This window comes from Esox lucius, chromosome 23, assembly GCF_011004845.1.
Source record: "Esox lucius isolate fEsoLuc1 chromosome 23, fEsoLuc1.pri, whole genome shotgun sequence".
NCBI lineage: Eukaryota > Metazoa > Chordata > Actinopteri > Esociformes > Esocidae > Esox > Esox lucius.
The window spans coordinates 21,899-37,082 of NC_047591.1; the positions used below are offsets into that span (position 1 = coordinate 21,899).

At 43.8% G+C, this 15,184-nt stretch overlaps 3 long non-coding RNA genes across 5 annotated transcripts; 2 read left to right on the top strand and 1 right to left on the bottom strand.

The window, feature by feature from the left end:
• The first annotated feature begins 342 nt into the window (after positions 1–342).
• LOC117593772 lies at positions 343–1,669 on the top strand. The gene is made up of 3 exons (XR_004575190.1): positions 343–446; positions 656–782; positions 1,514–1,669. It is a non-coding gene; the product is annotated as an uncharacterized LOC117593772 (long non-coding RNA).
• A 6,436-nt stretch (positions 1,670–8,105) lies between these two features.
• LOC114838104 lies at positions 8,106–10,736 on the top strand. Its single transcript, XR_004575192.1, has 4 exons — positions 8,106–8,391; positions 8,620–8,690; positions 9,249–9,399; positions 9,673–10,736. It is a non-coding gene; the product is annotated as an uncharacterized LOC114838104 (long non-coding RNA).
• A 106-nt stretch (positions 10,737–10,842) lies between these two features.
• Positions 10,843–15,162, bottom strand: LOC117593770. Of its 3 annotated transcripts, XR_004575186.1 has the most exons (8): positions 14,652–15,161; positions 13,489–14,427; positions 12,459–13,376; positions 12,153–12,245; positions 12,020–12,053; positions 11,810–11,901; positions 11,656–11,723; positions 10,843–11,548 (listed from the first exon to the last, which is right to left on the bottom strand). It is a non-coding gene; the product is annotated as an uncharacterized LOC117593770 (long non-coding RNA). The 3 variants fall into 3 exon arrangements; XR_004575185.1 differs by having other exon boundaries at positions 11,810–12,053; positions 14,793–15,162; XR_004575184.1 differs by having other exon boundaries at positions 11,810–12,053; positions 14,652–15,162.
• Between the last annotated feature and the right edge of the window lie 22 nt (positions 15,163–15,184).

A 15,184-nucleotide genomic window follows, 5' to 3' on the forward strand; every position in this document is an offset into this window, starting at 1 on the left:
TGGATGCAGCCACCTTGATAGTGTGATGTCCATCTCTTCTGGCTCTAATAGGACAAATCTGCAGACTCCTGTGAGATTGAACCCTGGCAGGTGTACAGAAAACCTTTGGTAAGAAAGTCATTTTTGACCTTTAGTGTAGAGTTTAGGTGGCTAAACACTACACTAAACAGACCCCCTGAACCTATGTGCTAAATGTTTGTCCCATGAGCAGAGAACAGCATACATAAATATACTGTGTAGCCTGTATAGAGAACAAGGGCATGATCCTCCCTCCTGTTGTGTGTGTGTGTGTGTGTGTGTGTGTGTGGTTTCTCAACAGGTGTTTAATGTCCTGGCCCTGGATGCAGCCACCTTGATAGTGTGATGTCCATCTCTTCTGGCTCTAATAGGACAAATCTGCAGACTCCTGTGAGATTGAACCCTGGCAGGTGTACAGAAAACCTTTGGTAAGAAAGTCATTTTTGACCTTTAGTGTAGAGTTTAGGTGGCTAAACACTACACTAAACAGACCCCTTGAACCTATGTGCTAAATGTTTGTCCCATGAGCAGAGAACAGCATACATAAATATACTGTGTAGCCTGTATAGAGAACAAGGGCATGATCCTCCCTCCTGTTGTGTGTGTGTGTTTGTGTGTGTGTGTGGTTTCTCAACAGGTGTTTAATGTACTGGTCCTGGATGCAGCCACCTTGATAGTGTGATGTCCATCTCTTCTGGCTCTAATAGGACAAATCTGCAGACTCCTGTGAGATTGAACCCTGGCAGGTGTACAGAAAACCTTTGGTAAGAAAGTCATTTTTGACCTTTAGTGTAGAGTTTAGGTGGCTAAACACTACACTAAACAGACCCCCTGAACCTATGTGCTAAATGTTTGTCCCATGAGCAGAGAACAGCATACATAAATATACTGTGTAGCCTGTATAGAGAACAAGGGCATGATCCTCCCTCCTGTCGTTTTCATGCTTATACCTAACCAAACCCTTTCCCCAAACCCTTAACCCTATAGCCTAACCCTAAGTCCTTTCTTCCTTTCCCTAACCCTAAGTCCTTGCTTCCTTTCCCTTTCCCTAACCCTAAGTCCTTGCTTCCTTTCCCTAAGCCTAAGTCCTTGCTTCCTTTCCCTAAGCCTAAGTCCTTGCTTCCTTTCCCTAAGCCTAAGTCCTTGCTTCCTTTTCCTAAGCCTAAGTCCTTGCTTCCTTTCCCTAAGCCTAAGTCCTTGCTTCCTTTCCCTAAGCCTAAGTCCTTGCTTCCTTTCCCTAACCCTAAGTCCTTGCTTCCTTTCCCTAAGCCTAAATCCTTGCTTCCTTTCCCTAACCCTAAGTCCTTGCTTCCTTTCCCTAAGCCTAAGTTAGCCCTATTCCCTAACCCAGCCCTATTCCCTAACCCTAAGTAATAGCTAAACCCTTAACCATAACCCATTTCACAGGTGAAGCTTTTGGAATATGTAGATCTGTGTGTGCGTGTGTGTGTGTGTGTGTGTGTGTGTGTGACATGTGTTTTTGTCTTGATTGCAGGATGCTACAGAATGCCCTGGGCCCAGGCAGGGGAATCAGCCTTCAACCTGGCCCCACAACACCTTCCCTGGAAGGAACTGAGCCTGAAACTACACCCCCTCTTCACCCTGCTCTATGCACCTATTATGATTATTGAAATAAATGTCATGAAAATGATCTGTCTGTTTTGAATCTATTAACCTACAGTCTATGTTTAGCCAGGAGAGATGTCTCCTAGATGGTGTAAAGACAGGGTGCTTGTGTATGGTTCTCCTGGCTCTATTTGGAACATACTCTATGTGCTGGCTGCCACAGTGCATAGAGGTCAGCAGGAGCTGACCCCTGAGTTCATGTCCCCCATGAATAGGGAGAAGCATACACAAGTGTAGCCTGAATTGAGGATCAGAGGAAAGGTATAAAATCAGGACCAAAGTAGCCTATATCAGGTTCTCTCCTGTGGGTAGAATGCAGTTTGATGCCTGCCTATGAATCCATCCTGTTGCCTGTCTATGGAGGTCAGCAGGAGCTGACCCCTGAGTTCATGTTCCCCATGAATAGGGAGAAGCATACACAAGTGTAGCCTGAATTGGGGATCAGAGGAAAGGTATAAAATCAGGACCAAAGTAGCCTATATCAGGTTCTCTCCTGTGGGTAGAATGCAGTTTGGCCTACACAGGGCTGCCTACCTGCCTGCCTGCCTCCCTCCCTCCCTGGGCCTCCTCCCTGGGCTGCCTCCCTCCCTGCCTGGGCCTCCTCCCTGCCTGCCTACTTCCAGTAGCCTCCTGCAGTAGCAAGGTGGGACTCATAGGCTCCCTTGTGACCAGGCACAGGCTTGTGCTCTCCTTCCCCCCAGTGAGGCTTGCCTACATGGGGGAAGAGCACAAGCCAGCCTACACCCAGCCTACACCCAGCCTCCTGGTCCTCAAACTGGGGGGGGAATTCCACCTGAGGCCCCCGAAAAATAAAATGCCCGTCTCAAGCATGACCCTGCCAGGGCTCATTAAATAGCCCTGGTCAAGGCCCAGAACCTCAACCTCCATGAGTCCCCGGGTACCCACTCTTAAGCACCCCCCCGACCCCCCGGACCCCGAAAGATGCTTAGTGGCGCCCTCAAAAGCGACACCTGGTAACACCTGGTAACCTGAATGCAATAAAACAGCAGTCTACCAAACAACCAGCAGAGGGCCGCTCCCAGGGAATGCACTGCCTGGGAGAGATAGACTGATAGGACCTGATCCAAATCACACAGCCCAGTCATTCACTGTCCACAAGATGCTCTGATGCTTGGTTCATATTTCACAGGGGACACTACTCAAAAACATAACACTGTACACTAGCACCAGCCTGTAAGTACACCATTTCTGAGGTAGGCAGCACCTCTTTTACTTTATTAAATGATCCAAATCATTGTAAAAAACGCTCCAGGGTTATATGCCATATTTGCCCCGTGACTGATGGCCTGGGAACATCCAAATACATCTTATTTCAGCAAATCATTTATTTGCACTCGCATTCACAGTGTGTCTGACAATCAACTTCATGACACGTGTCTCCCTCTCCTGGCTGGAGTTGGTACTATGCTATATTCTCCGTAGTTGGTGAATTTTAGCATATCTCCACAGGGGGGCGTGTTTTTGTCGACCTCTCCTGGTTGGCATTAGGAACTACACGTGCTATGGCATCGCGTCGTATTTGGTGAGTTGCAATAAATCTTCCAACACATTGTAGGCGTAATATTTCTTTTATTTTTTTATGGAATCAATTGTTTCATCCAAGTACGTGCCCGTACCATTACACCGGAACTGAACAACATTACACTGCAACGAAACGCCCGTTGCTGTTGACATTAGCCTCCCAGAAACGAGTGTAGTACAATAGTAGCCTATTCACCGTGGTGGCCAAATGCTATGGTTTGCTAGGCAAAACTCGTCTGTGCATTACCAAACCTTGATCATATCAGACCGGGAAAGACGACGTGTTTGTAGCCTATTCATTTAGAGAAGAGGAGAAGAGGAGAATTCACAATAAATCCCTCTCACAGCCACCGGAGGGCGAGCATTCAAGGTGAGCACGGGTGAAGAGGATAACTATACAAATCATTGGAAATCTCCTTTGATAAATTCATTTCATCGCCTATTCCCTATGGGCACAATGCTATTGATTTTTTAAACCAATCTCTTCTTGGCTTTTCTATAGCGTTCGGGTGAATAAGATTTACATTGTGTAGGAACCTTTGATTCCGGATATCATGTTGACCATGGGACCCGGTTTCCTGTACAAAAAAATCCAAACAGGAGAAAAGAGGCTAGCCTTCTCCCCTTTGAGAAAGTATGAGATTAGTTTTTTATGGTTTTCTAACTTTTGTAAGGTTGTGTTCCTCATGTTGCCAGAAAAAATAAGAAGTAGGTTTTGGTTGTGGTGTGGTAAATGCAGGGCTTTGTGATCCCCAGGGAGCAAGACATACAAAACTTGCTGGTGCATTGAAACTTTGCTGCAGGTGGTAAGAACGCTTATGTGTCATTTTTGGGGGGGTTTCACACACACCTGTCACTAGAGAGAAGGTTGTGTTTGGGGGAACCTTGATGTGGCAGTTGTCTGTCTGAAATATATATTAGTAGACAATGTTTTTGATAAGTAATTTTTTTCTAGGAATAGTTTCTGATATAATAAATACAACTGAACCATAAAAAAAGACAACGTGTTGTAGCCTATTAATTTAGAGAAAATAATTCACAAGAATACTCTCTCACAGCCACAGGAGGGCGCGGATTCAGTTGAGCGGATGAGAGGATATTTGTACAATGAGACAGAATCTGGAAGGAGAGGATGGCCAGTCCACTGAGGAGGAGGAAGGCGGGCCAAATGTAGCTGCTGCCACACTGGCACAGGCCTGGCTCCAGAACAGAGAGGGGTGCAGGACAGTGGCACAGGACCCGGCCAAAAATGGGGGAACCTTGATGTGGCAGTTGTCTGTCTGAAATGTATAGTAGTAGACAATGTTTTTGATTATGAAAAATATTTTTCTAGTAATAGTTTGTGATATAATAAATATATTTGAACAGTAAAAAAATAAAAGAATGTAGTCATCTTCCAACTACTCCGAACCATGGACTTGAACATTCTGGATCACAGACTGCGAGTTACTAGTATTTGCAAAAATGGGCTGATGAATTTCACTCATCCACTGATAAAAAAAAAATTCTGCGGAACAGAACAAGATGCTAGTTCTTCAGCCTTACTCATTTACAAATGTTGTCCATGTACAATAAATAATCACCTGAGCGAACAAACAAAGACAAGTCAAAAAAGGGGGTGCCATTTAAGTCAAAATCAAAAGGCTAGAAAAAAAATAAACATTTAGAGCAACACACAAGTAAAAACACCCTAAATATGTTTAAAACTACAAATGAACTTTCTTCAGTCGATTCTTTATTTTTTTAATCAACCTCCTCCTTTATCCGGGCTTCCCGGATGCGCATGCGCGATTCATTTTCAGTCTGGACGCGGAGGAGTTAACATCTCCTGCTCTGACAGTAGCTAGGAGCAACCGCTGTACGAGGACTGGGCCGTATGTGAGTGCTTTCAGATGGGGGAGGGTCCCACGGTGGCATCTGCTGTTCATTGAGAGTAGTAAAAACAAGTCTCCAATAACACCACAGAAAGTCGCTAGATTTGTCTTCTAGTCGCTTTTCTGAAAAGAAGTCGCTAAGGGGGTCTGAAAAGTCGCTAAATCTAGCAACAAAATCGTTAAGTTGTCAACACTGCATTGTCTCCAATGGCAATGCTTCCAGCAGATCGCAGGCAGTGGTCGTGACCAAGATCGCCAAGTCCGTCATCGCCCCATGGGCCCAGCAGCAGCTGTCCGTCTTCATGCTCTCCACCTACCAGACGGACTTAGAGCTGTAGGCAATGTATTTCCAATGGCGCACCCCATTCACTACTGTGTGCACTCGTTTTGATCAGGGCCCATAGGTACATTTGGAACGCAACCCTATTTGTCCCACAACAGAAATAACAATTCAGATCAGTTGACTGGTTATGAAGTAAAGTGCCACGGACAAGTACATCACGACAAACACTCATGCACATGCTCAAATCACACACCCACAAACAAACAGTGGAGTGGACACAGCAAGTCGTATGCAACCATCACAGTTCATATATAGTTTTCTGGTTGATAAAATTTGGCTCCAAATTTCTATGGGGTAAACCGAGTTCTTGTTATAATAATAATAATAATACATTTTATTTATGTAGCGCTTTTCTTAGACTCAAAGTCACTTTACAATGCAGGTAGAATCTAAAAACAGAACAAGACAAGATTCAGACACAGATGAGAAGGGAGGGGGGCATGGGGCTACGGATAGGCAGAGGTGAAGAGATGGGTCTTGAGGTGGGGCTGGAAGATGGTGAGGGACTCAGAGGTGCGGATCTCTTAGGTGAGGGAGTTCCAGACCCTGGGAGCTGCCCTGGAGAAGGCTCTTTCCCCAAAACTACGGAGGTTGGATTTATGGATGGAGAGGAGACCAGCTGAGGTGGATCTGAGGGACCGTGAGGGTTGGTACGAGGAGAGGTCGTCAGTGAGGTATGAGGGGGCCAGATGGTGGAGGGCTTTGTAGAAGAGGACCAGGATTTTGTAGGTGATCTGGTGGGAGATAGGAAGCCAGTGGAGTTGTTTTAGTACTGGAGTGATGTGGTGCCAGGATTTGGAGGGGGTGATGAGTCAGGTGGCTGCGTTTTGGACCAATTTGAGTTAGTTGATGTTGGTAGAGCTGATGCCAAGGAGAAGTGAGTTGCAGTAGTCCAGTCGGGAGGAGATGAAGGCGTGAATGAGTCTTTCAGCAGCGGGGGGTGTGAGAGAGGGTCTGATTTTGGCAATGTTGTGGAGGTGAAAGAAGGAGGTTTTGTAGTACGCTAGTTAGCTTCGTGGCTGGACAACGTGCCGCCACAAAGGTCCGGCTCCACTCATTCACTCTTGAGTATGTAAAATGGCTGCCAAGTTCACGCTGCGAGTTTCGGTCTAATCGAAGGGGTTTCTTAGACACCCAAGCACGGACTTGCCTTCTATGCTTTTACTGTGGAGTAGACAGAGCAAGTCATATGCATGCATTGTTACAGGGGAGAAGGTGATATTTTTTGTACAGGTGTGAAGGTACAGGTTCCCACCTGCTCGTGCATTGCCTTCCCTCAGGGCTTGGTTCTCCTCCCTCAAGAGCTTGGTTTTCATTCTGGAGTTTCTGGAAATCTACATAAAAAAATTGAATAAATAAAAAAACAACAACAAAAGGCACTATTTTCAATATTGTTAAAACACTGGACATTAAGACATAAAGCGTATGGGTGGTCTCTTAAGTCGTACAGTGGGCAGTAAAACGTAGATTTGCGCAACCCAGTCCAAATCACACACCAGTCAAACCATGGAAAAATCTTTCAGGTGCTCACCCCACTAAAAAGAGACTGTCCACAAGATGCTCTGATGGTTGGTTCATATTTGAGAGAGGACACTACTTAGGATCCTCATATTCATAACACTGTACACTAGCACCAGCCTGTAAGTACACCATTTCTGAGGTAGGTAGCACCTCTGTTACTTTATTAAATGATCCAAATAATTGTAAATTGTAAACACGGTGTAGGGTAATATGCCATATGGATTTGGATATGGGAACATCCAAATCAATTTTATTTCTGAAAATCATTTATGGCACTTGCATTCACAGTTTGTCTGACAATCAACTTCATGACACGTGTCTCCCTCTCCTGGCTGGAGTTGGTACAACTGCTAAATTCTCCGTAGTTGATGAATTTTAGCGTATCTCCACAGGGAAGAGTGTTTTTGTCGACCTCACTTGGTTGGCATTAGGAACAACACGTGCTATGGCATCGCGTCGTATTTTGTGAGTAGCAATAAATGTTCCAACACCTTGTGGAATTAATTATTTCATCCAAGTATGTGCCCGTACTATTACACCAGAACTAAACACCAATACACCGCAACGAAACGCTGGTGTTGACCTCAACCCGATTAGCCCAAAAACGAGTGTGCAATAGTAGCCTATTCACCGTGGGCAAATGCTATTGTTTGCTAGGCAAAACTCGTCTGTGCATTACCAAACCTTCATCATATCAGACCGGGAAAGACGACGTGTTTGTAGCCTATTCGTTTAGAAAAGAGGAGAATTCACAATAAATCCCTAAACCAGGGCGAGGATTCAAGGTGAGCGCGGAAGCCTAACGGATGAGAGGATAATTTTACAATTCATTCAAAATCAACTTTGATATATTCATTTTATCGCCTATTCCCTATGGGCACAATGCTATTGTTTTTTTTCACCCAAAGCCTTTCTATAGCATTCATGTGAATAAGATATACAATCGGTAGGAAGCTATGATTTCGTTTATTATGTTGTCGGGGACCCGGTTTATGTACAGAATCCGTTGGCTATCTGTCGTTCCAATGAGCTTCCGTATAATACACTTGTTTAAAACACGTTTCATTTATGGTCTATCCTTTTATAACCCAGCGGAAGAGGGAGAGTTGTGGTGTGTCGTTGATTAATTATTTATTTTTTGCGTTTAGCTGAGTCATTAGTTCGCTAAGTTACCTATCGTTTTTGCCGCTAACCAGCTAGCGCCAGTAGCTTGCTAGTTAGCCAGCTACTATAGGTTACCTATGGCTTTCGCTAACCCGTTAGCATGTTGCGCGCTATTCTTTGTTTCTGTTTTCGATTCATATATTTATTGTGTTTCTGCTTATATAAATTAAACTTACTTACCCTCTCCCCCTCAGCTCCTCTGGCTATCCCCCATTCCACTAACAGGTTTATCAGTCAGGGATCAGATGATCCAAGGAATTAATAAATTAATTCCATCAAAATGGGACAACATCTCTGATGATGGTAAGAATGATGTTAGAATAACCCGTTAGTAAGTAGCTTGCTAGTTAGCCAGCTCCTATAGGTTACCTATGGCTTTCGCTAACCCGTTAGCAAGTAGGCCGCGCTAGCCAGCTGGCTACTTAAGATGTGAGTGGTCGTATTTGTTATGTAACGCTGCGAGTACAGCTCCGGTAAAATAAAAATTAGAGAGACCACTGAACCATTGATCTGTTCTTTTCCCGTGAGCAGAGTAGGGCCGAGCCAGGGATGCCTGTCCGCGGGAACCAGAGCCGGTGCTATCTATAACCTCCAGTACCCAGGTGAGAATTGTCCTACGTGCTGGTTCCTGTTGTGACTACCAGAGTGGTCCTTGTTTTTGTAATGTAACGCTGCGAGTACAGCTCCGGAAAAAATTCAGAGACCTTTTATCTTTCTCTTTCCCCATGAGTAGAGAGTGGCCTATATAAGGGAAGAGAGCCAGGGCAGTAGCCTAGCAAAAGTGTAGGGTGCATGTGGCATTCTGTAAATGCTTCTATTTGTGTAGTACAGAGTTGTACAGTTTCTCTCCATCTTTCTTTCTGCTATGATTACAGAATGTGTGTGTGTGTCTTTGCTATTAATATTGTGAATCCAACGACACCAGGCCGGTGCTAATCGCACCTGTAGTTCCTAAGATAGTCCAAGCTGACGCAATCACAAGCCAGATTTTCAAATGAGAGTCAAACTCTTGGGGGTCCAAGTTGTTTTTATCCCTAAACCTAGTCCTAGTCAAACCCTTACCCCCTAAATTCTTAACCCCTAACCCATTTCACAGGTGAAGCTTTTGGAATATATAGATCTGTGTGTGTGTGTGTGACATGTGTTTGTCTTGTTTGCAGAATGGTACAGAATACCCTGGGCCCGGTCAGTGGACTCAACCTTTAACCACACAACACCTTCCATGGGAGGAACTGAACCTACTCCCTCCTCACCCTTCTGGCTGCTTCTTCCCTTACATGGATTTCCACACATCCTGTAACACTCTGGCAGGTGTGTATTGACATTCAGATCATACATTCAAAATCTCTTTCAGACAACTACATGTCTGAATGGGTACTTTGGCTAGGATCCCAACATTTAGTCCAGGGGACACCCATATATTGATATACACATTTAGTTCAAATGCTAATGTCCACTTGACATTTCCAGAGCATGGCTCACTCCTCTTATGGGATCACAACTATGCTTTTGGTTAAAAATGTAAGTCACTAAGTATTAACTTTCATTAACATGGAGTAAATCCACTTTATTTTTTACACACAGGATACTACGTTGATCTGTGGACATTTATGGCACTTGCATTCTGACAATCCACTTCATGACGCAGTCTGTGTAGCCCTCTCCTGGCTGGATTTGGAACATAATGCCACAGTGCACGGAGGGTGATCAGGCCCAGACTTGCTCTGCTCATAGATTCCCAGTGAGCAGAGTATGGCCTACATAGGGCTGGCTGGCTGCTTATCTGCCTATATAGGGCACCTATTTCCAGTAGCCTCCAGTAGCTAGGTGGGACTTGTCCTACGTGCTGGCTGCCAGTGCATGGAGATAGTAGTACGTGACCAGGCCAAGGCATGTGCTCATGTTCCCAGTGAGGGTTGCCTATATGGGGGACCAGAACCCAGGCAATATCCAGCCTCCTGTAACTCCCCTGGGTTAGGGTTTTTATATAATTCATTGTCTTTCTTATAGATGTGTGTGTGGAATTCCCCCTCCCTCATCCGATGTTTAGAGGGTCCTCTTGAAATTATTTAAGAATCTGACCCTTTTTATAACTGCTATTGCCTGTATATTTGTGTGTTACTTTTAGCCACCAGACCTACAAGATGAAAAAGCCAATATGGCTATTTCTCTCCCCCTCTACAACCGATTTGAAAGCTAAGGGCAGGGTTCTAATCTGGGTGAGTTTTCAGTGACTTCTACTTTAAAAAGGGAAGAGAGACAGACTCTTCTTAGGCCCTAAGCTCCTCTGAACCCACAACTTATCAAGAGTTACTGTAAGTTACTTCAGGTCATACACCATTCTGAGATTTTAGCCCACTCTCAATCCTGATTTAGGCCCTCCTGGTATGACAGATAGACAGATAGCAAAGTTGGCAGCCTTTATTACACCTTCCCTGCCCTCTGTGCAGACCTCTGAGAAAGTTAAACAGAATACTACACAATGGATGGAGGTTAACATGTTTATTTTGAGGGAACACTATGATACAGTGCTAGCAGAGGGTTTAGAGAAGTTAGAGGACTTTAATAAAGCAATATAAATCAAATTTATTTATAAAGCCCTTTTTTACAAAAGAAGTGGTCACAAAGTGCTTTTACAGAGACACCCGGCCTTAAACCCCAAGGAGCAAACAACAGTAGTGTTGAATTTCAGTGGCTAGGAAAAACTCCCTAAGAAGGCTGAGTTTTAGGAAGAAACCTAGAGAGGACCCAGGCTCAGAGGGGTGACCAGACCTCTTGTGGCTGTGCCGGGTGAGATAAGAGTCCAATTAAAATAATTAATACATTTCTTGGCTGAATCCAGTGTCTATTTTACTGACACCTCAGCTGACACTTTGAGATCTATGCTACAAACCTCTAAAAGGCCGTCAACGCAGACATCTCTGACCTTGGACCCAATGGAATTTCCACCACTGCCTAAGACCCCTAGGCCCTTTTCATATGCTCAGGCAGTAACAAAGCCTAGATCTAGACCCAACGCTGTCTCACATCCAGTGGGCCCACAAACCACAATTCCTCATACACTGTTAATCCCAATTTACCCTGGAGTCTGCCGTCTAACCATTACCCCAGTTTAAATCCTAACCTTAACCTTTCCCCTAAACCTAAACTTAACCTTCTCCCTGTGCCTAACCCCCTCTCCCGTAACCCTAACCGGTCACTTCCCTAGGTACCTAAATCAACCCCAATTTCTACCTAACCAGTCATTTAACTTGAACTCATCCCTCACTCCAGGAGAGGGGTGTGAGGGTTCCTTAGACCCTCTTAGTCCCTGGCCTTAGCCCTTGTTTTAAATCTGGTTCCCTCTAAAGGAATGTTTCTGTTCCTCCCCTTGTTCATGTTGAGCTTTTATTTTCTTCCCGGATGGGATTGCCTCCATGCACTCCTAGACAGTCTTCCATCCTCTAGGTTCCGTTGACTCCTGTGAAAACAATAAATAAGAAATGAGCATCAATATCAATGGTCCCTAACCTACATAGGTCCCCGATCCCCCGTACAGTGGAGGTCAGTGTAGTGGTAGAACCTTACCCGCATCGAAACGTCCCTTTCACATTAACTGAGGCTCCATTATTAGGGGAGAACTGTACTGCCTTCTTCTGTAAAGGAAGGTCAGGCAACAGTGCAAGTTAGTGGTCCTAAGGGAACAGAGGAGGTGAATACTAAAAAACAACTTCCTACTTACTCGAATGTTGCACTCCCCTGTAGAAACGCAATTTCTTGGATGTCCCCTCCAGGACCAGAGACCAGGAGTTCTCGGGCAGTGTCAAACCAACCCTCAGAAGGGACAATGGTTAAAACGGGTGGACGTGAGGTGATGATGGGTTACATATTAAATAAAAGTTATCACATAAGTGCATCCCAATCATAGTCCCCTTTAAACAATTTTACAAACCTGCCCACTGGGTCGATTGCCACACGCCGGGAACCTAAGACACACCCAAATACAAGCCAAAATAATCGTGATTGGCCCATTGATTTAGTTAAACCTCTGGTGGTGATAGGCGATTCCAAGTTGGCTCGTATACCTGCCTTTATGGATGCCCAGGTACAGGTGGACAGCTTCCCAGGGGCCTCTCTCCGCCATCTGGATGAAGTGGTCAAAAAACTCCAACCTAACCCTTTCATAGAAAAAGTGGTGTTAGTTGCAGGCTTGAAAAACAGGCTCAATCTTCAAACATTACTCCCCGCCATGCAAAAAATTACAATGTTTACTAAAAACATGTAATAGTAAATTCTCCAACGCTGTGTTGTATGTTCGAATGATACATTTTTCGGATAGAGTGGCAGAACCTCAACAGACTTGTCTACGGGGGCTCAATTAATACAATTACCTTGATGAACTGAGCAAACTTCGCTTTTAAGTGGGATCCAGTTCATTCGTCGGTTGGAACTGCCTCTCAGATCCCAAAATGATGGCTCGACCAATTACACATGTTAGGGGAGAACAATGTCAGAGTACAATGTCAGAGTTTGTAAGAAAATCAGTCAACATTACCAATCCACCATTCTCTCTGAAATGGAGAGGGGCCTTACTAGGCCGTAGTGAGCTCTATGGGGATGTAAAGGTTTATAATTGGATGGTTATCCTGTAAGACCGCTTTAAATATGTCACAGATTTCCCTCACGTACCTTTCACAGACCCCTCGAGGTGGGAGCCTAGACTCTGTATCAGGCCCCATACAGGTTCTGATACAGAGGGACCTAGAAGCCTTAAATAACCTTAGGCCATGACCACCAACAAAACAACCTCTCCAAGGAGCAATTTAGGGCAATCGGTAGCCTGGGTAACAACCCTAACATCGTCATCAAACTAGCAGTTAAGGGCTCTCAGATTGTTATTATGGATCGAGTGCAATACATCATGGAAGCTAATAAAAAATGGAACAATCAATCAACCAACAAACCTACCAACCAATCAAATGTATTTATAAAGCCCTTTTTACAACAGCAGTTGTCACAATGTGCTTTACAGAGACACCCGGCCTTAAACCCCAAGGAGCAAACAACAGTAGTGTTGAATTTCAATACTGAGCATTGTACTCCATTATCTCATTCTATTCAATTAGAGACAGGAAATTATTCAAGAACTAATTGTACAGCTACATGACACTCATCTCAGATAAACAAATGACTTACCTTTTGGGCCCTGAGGAAATATTTCTATTTGCTCCCCAAGATCCTTAAGGACCCGGAGAAATGGTCGGTCCCCTTTCAGGTTCCACTATTGTCAGCGGTTGTTGTTCTGAATCCTATAGAGTGGCGAGTATATAGATTTCTGACTTAACCCTCTATCTCAAAAACATGCTAGCTATATAAAAGATACATATGACTTTGTAAATAAATGAAAGGGATTGACCTTACCAATAAATGCCTTCTTGTTCTCAGTAGATATTAATTCCTTGTACACCAATATTGAGACAGCGTTGGGCCTAAAGGCAGTCTCCAGGGCCTTCCATAATTCACCAGACCCTAAACAACCAGACAGGGCTATCCTGGGTTTACTAGTGGTTAGTTTGACCATAAATGATTTTGAATTAAATAAAAAAATATTACCTTCGGATCCAGGGTAGAGCCATGGGCAAAAACTTTGCCCCTGCTTATTACACAATGTACAACAAGATAGAATTCATAGATACACAAGCTCTGAGACCTAGGGGTTATTCCAGACGCTTCTTTAGGGACATTATAACAGAAATTGAAGAGGTCTTCCAAACTGACTGAGTAATTATAGCTTTTGTGTCAACTTTCTCTTCCTTGGGAGTGGGGCTTATCCCCAGCCTCAAATCTCATTTCCAACAGACCCAGCAGGAAATAGGGGTCCATTCCACCCTCAATCCAATTAATAAACAAAACGGGAGGATAATGCAAAATATATTTTAAATATGATTTGCCTTGTGAACACCTTCTCAGGCCTGAGAGCACCCATATGGCAAAGAATGGACCTCACAGCAACCAATGTTGTCTATGGTATTAGGTGTAAACAATGCCTTCAATTATACATTGGGGAAATGAAGAATGCCTTGGGTGTTAGACTTAAACATAATTTATACCACATAGGAAAGAATGATGGAGCTACGGTACTATACACCCATTTCCAAACCCACACCATAGATAACATGACAATCTGTGGCCTAGAAAACAACCAGAGATGGCCTAAAACACAGAAACATAAGACAGAAAGACACTGGATTATAATTTTAAATACTATTGATCCTATGGGACTAAATGAAAAATATTAATTACAAAACAGACACTTACCTTACAGGGAGAGGAGGGTCCGGGGAATGAAGGGAATCCACCCTTAGGGTTGAGATAATAAAAAAATCTGTCACTTGCCTAGAACTATAAGAATGTTCCTAATAAATGTGTGTAAATTTGACGTGTGTTGTCATTTTCAATTTTAAGAAAAATCGTTTATATATGCATGGTTTGCACTTGAATTAGCCCACCTCAAGGATTCTGAGGAAGCTAACAAACTGAGCACTTGTACATGCAATTGTTTCATGGCTAGATAGAGAACTTACCTTTTAACATTGGATTTTCCCTTTGGCTTGTTGATATGTTTTTTACTTACGTGTGGAGCTTCTAATTGGGTATATTCTGGCTATACTCAGTTAGCTAGCTAACGCGGCACTTAAAATTTGTAATGAACATATAGAACTTACTTGTGAATTGTTGGGACACTCCTTTAAAGGAATTTTTTTGAATGTTCCAGCGCACTGTGTGGGTTCTCCCTCAAATTGAGATTAAAATTGATCCGTGGGGGTAGCTAATTGAAACGATCATGCCGACTGGTCACAAAAACTCAGTTAATCCCGCCACTTAGTTTTATGAGGTCTCCCATAGGATAAAAAAAAGGTGTCTGCTTTGGTCTAACTGGTGACGGAATTATTTTATTGGGATCGTATGGCTGTTTGAACTTTGATCCTCTTTTAAATTTATCTATCAATTTATTCCGAATAATAAACCACTACTATTGGTAGGGTCTCTTTTTTCTCTTGTTACCCCCCTCCTTTTCCCTTTTCCTTCCCCCCCTCCCCTTTTTTTATTTTAGGAT